Source organism: Schistosoma mansoni (assembly GCF_000237925.1).
Source record: "Schistosoma mansoni, WGS project CABG00000000 data, supercontig 0160, strain Puerto Rico, whole genome shotgun sequence".
Taxonomy (NCBI): Eukaryota; Metazoa; Platyhelminthes; class Trematoda; order Strigeidida; family Schistosomatidae; genus Schistosoma; species Schistosoma mansoni.
The window spans coordinates 177634-181431 of NW_017386051.1; the positions used below are offsets into that span (position 1 = coordinate 177634).

At 34.0% G+C, this 3798-nt stretch overlaps 1 non-coding gene across 1 annotated transcript; it reads left to right on the forward strand.

The window, feature by feature from the left end:
- The first annotated feature begins 375 nt into the window (after positions 1 to 375).
- On the forward strand, positions 376 to 442 carry Smp_tRNA_01732_Pseudo_TTG.1.1. The gene has a single exon. It is a non-coding gene (tRNA).
- The last annotated feature ends 3356 nt before the right edge of the window (positions 443 to 3798 follow it).

Sequence of the window (3798 nt, forward strand, 5' to 3'; positions counted from 1 at the left end):
ATAGCCCTTATAATAACCATAATGATAATATAAATATTGGTTTATAGTATGTTCAATGTTTACAATTATTCTGACTGATCAATTGCAGTCCTAAACATCGATGGGAAGATTCAAACAACAACACCGTTGGATGCCGGCTCAGTGGTCTATCGGTTAAGTGTTCTGAAGCGAGACTGGTAGGTCATGGGTTCGAATCTCACTAGACGAAATCGTGGGTGCGCACTGCTGAGGAGTCCCACAATAGGACTAAACGGCTGTCCAGTGCTTCCAGGTTTTCCATGATGGTCTAGCTTCGATTGACTCATGATTTCAACTGTGAAAATACTAAATGAATTTCAACTTCGTCCCATTGCACAAACAAGTGGCTATCAGGAATCAGTAGCTGAGTGGATAACGCGACGGCGTTTGAAGCAAAAGGTACTGGGTTCGAGTCCCAGAGTGAACACCAACTCTGAGATGCAGGTACATCCAAATGACGAGTCCCAAATAGGACGAAACGCGCGTCCCGCATTCCACTGCTAACCACTATCCATCTTTGTTTTTCATTATTCTGACTGTTTCAATCAGTTATTCTGTCTAGCTGTTTGTATATTTAACTGATTAGTTGGACCAGTAATGTAATGATTATCCAAATTTATATATCTCAACATCAATAGCAGAAAATAGGTTAATTTCATTTTGTCTTCAGTTACAAGTATGTATTGAAGTTAATTGAATTTAAGAGAAAAAAATAGACACGGTGATGAACCTAAATCCTGGCTGATATAATCCTAAGCTCAATACATATACCTCAAAACTTGTACATGTATATGTTTAAGACTATTTAATTGATTGGTCAGTACTGAATATTAGAGTGTAATTTTTATTAACTTACTTACGCCTGTTACCTCCAATGGAGCATAGGCCGCTGACCAACATTCTCCAACCCACTCTGTCCTGAACTTTCCTTTCTAGTTCTTTACAATTTTCTTTCATTCTTCTCATGTCTGTCTCCATTTCTTGACTTAATATGTTCTTTGGTCTTCCTCTTTTCATTTGGCCTTCAGGATCCCATGTGAGGGCTTGCCCTGTGACTCAGTTGGGTGATTTCCCCAATGTGTGTCCTATAATTTTTTAATAAAGTCTTTGTAAAAGTCATAATTTTTGAAATAGATTTATGTTTTTCATCATATCATGTTAGATTACACTACAATGATATGGCTTATAGCAGATAGATGTGAATAACTTCAAATGACTGAAATATAATCTTTAGTAAAGTCATACTATACTAAACTGTATTCATCGGTTAAATAAACTGAAAACCAGACAAATGTGATGGATACAACCCGATTGTAAAACGTTTCAAACATTTTATATAACCTTTCATGACATTAATGGATTGGTAACTGAAAATTCACGGATACTATTTAGCAAACTGAAAATTTCATGTGAAGATTGATGACTGATGTGAATCATTTATTTGCAAAGGGAAATGTGATTAACCAATTATCACTATATATCTTGAACTGACTGAATCTGAAAATATAACCTTTAAAATTTTAATACATCGATCCGAAAATGGGTATCATGTTCACCGTAAAACCTGAATGTTCATAGTATGTTCATAGCATGTTCATGGCTGTTTACTATAAAAGAGTACAAAACTTGAACAAAACAGAACAGTCTGATCAGTTTGAGTAAAAAACCTTCACCCTAACTACTATTGTGGTGTGTGCTAATGTTTTCAACAGATATAAGTAGTACGTACCATCAATCGAAAGTGAAATGCCTGGAGATAGAAGGTTAAGAGGCTCCAGGAGAAAAGAACGATTGGTATGAAAACTAAGGAACTGTAGAGTCTGAGACGATTGACAATTGTACCCATTTTTGTTCTCGTTCACTTCACTACCATTAGTGCCTGACATTACAGTTAACAATATTGCATTTGAAATGAACATTCTAATTTATGAGAAATATCAGTATAAATATCCAGTTACATTTATTTGATCAATCCTTGTTATGATCAAATATGACTCTTGAAGTCAATACTGATTCTTAATGAATTATTACGTAAATGAAGTCATTAAAATTTATGAGAAAACTTTTATTGTAATCACTCGAAATGAGAACAGTCATCCACTTACTGCTGTGTTCTCGTGACAAGTTGAAGGGGAACAGTAGCTACAGAGAATCTATCTTATTTCACAAAAAACAACGGGACTGGTTGATATACATAGAGGCTACCAGACGAGGTAATTTATCTTTCACTTACATAAAAAATTGATTCCGCTTTTTTGAAATTTAGTTAATTCTAAACTGTGTAAATTGTTCTCTCAATTGTTTAAGGCATATGATTCTGAAGAACGTCAAGTGTTGACCATTTATAAATTCCAAATCCATGTGAAGAACTGTTAAATTCTTACTTTCCAATGTCTTTCGTGTTTTTATCAATTAAATGAATGAGATTATCATCCTTGGGCAAATTGTTTTCTTTCTATTGAGAAATCAAGATTATTCTGAAGAAACGCTAGACGATAGATATAATATATTCAGTAAAATGAATTGTGTATAACACACATTTTGTATTGTTTGTTTGAATCTTCTCATTGATATTTAGCACTGAGACTGATTACTCATCTATTGGCATATCTGTATGTTGCCTCGATATTACATGAAGTCAAAAACAATTTAAGCAAAAATAGATAGCAGCTAACAGTGGAATTCAGGACGCGCGTTTTGTCCTATTTGGGACTCGTCAGATGGATGTATCTGCACCTCACAGTTGATGTCCACTCTGGGTCTCGAACCCAGTACCGTTCGCTTCCAACGCCATCGCGTTATCTATCCACTTAGTTACTGATTTCTGATAGCCACTAGCTTGTGCAAAGGGGTGAAGTTTAATTCATTTTTGTATTGGTCGCTTGAATCTCCCTATTGACGCAGGTACATCTATCCGACGAGTCCCAAATAGGACGAAAGGCGTGTCTTGGATTCCACTGCTAGCCACCTTCCATTTTTGTTTATAGTGTATAAAACATTTCATTGTGTCTAGTGTCGACACTCAGCAACAAAATAGTTGTCTAACACCATTAAATCTACACATAGTCACAACTTTTTCTACCCTATGTTCAATGCTATCCACAACTACACACTGTTTGATTTGATATAATATTTTCAGTGATAGAATACAAATACACTGAAAAATGGTTTGTTCACATTTTTTCTAGTCAAAATGAAAGTTTTTTTCGAACATTTATTACAATCAAATTACAGTTTAACTTGAAAAAAGAATTTATTACCCATCCAATAGTTGTTTTTGTATTCATTCACAGATTATCAAAAACTGTGTTAACTACTTAAGAATATACCCTCAGGGCTAAGAAATTATGAATGGACAATGAGAAAGAACATACCATCATGTATTTATTAATATTTTCAATGAAATCAGCAAGGGAGTAGAATAACGCGCGCCAAATATAAACAAAAAGTCTATTGATTATTGATGAGTTGAATATATCCTAAAAAAATCACTATTGATAATGATGACCATAGTAAGAAATATTGATTATAATGACATAAATTGAAATAATGAACAAGATTTTTATGGCAGTTGAATAGTAACTGGCAATGAAGTACAAGATGATTGTTCTACTCTTTTTGAGACTCATTGATTGGTGACAACCATTGTTAAATCTCAAAATTTCACGTTTGATTACTAATAGACTCATGGATATGCACTACTGAACAGTCTTATAATAGGATAAAACATTTAAATAAGGTTTTCTGATTTCTACCATTTACATAGCTAACATCGACCCG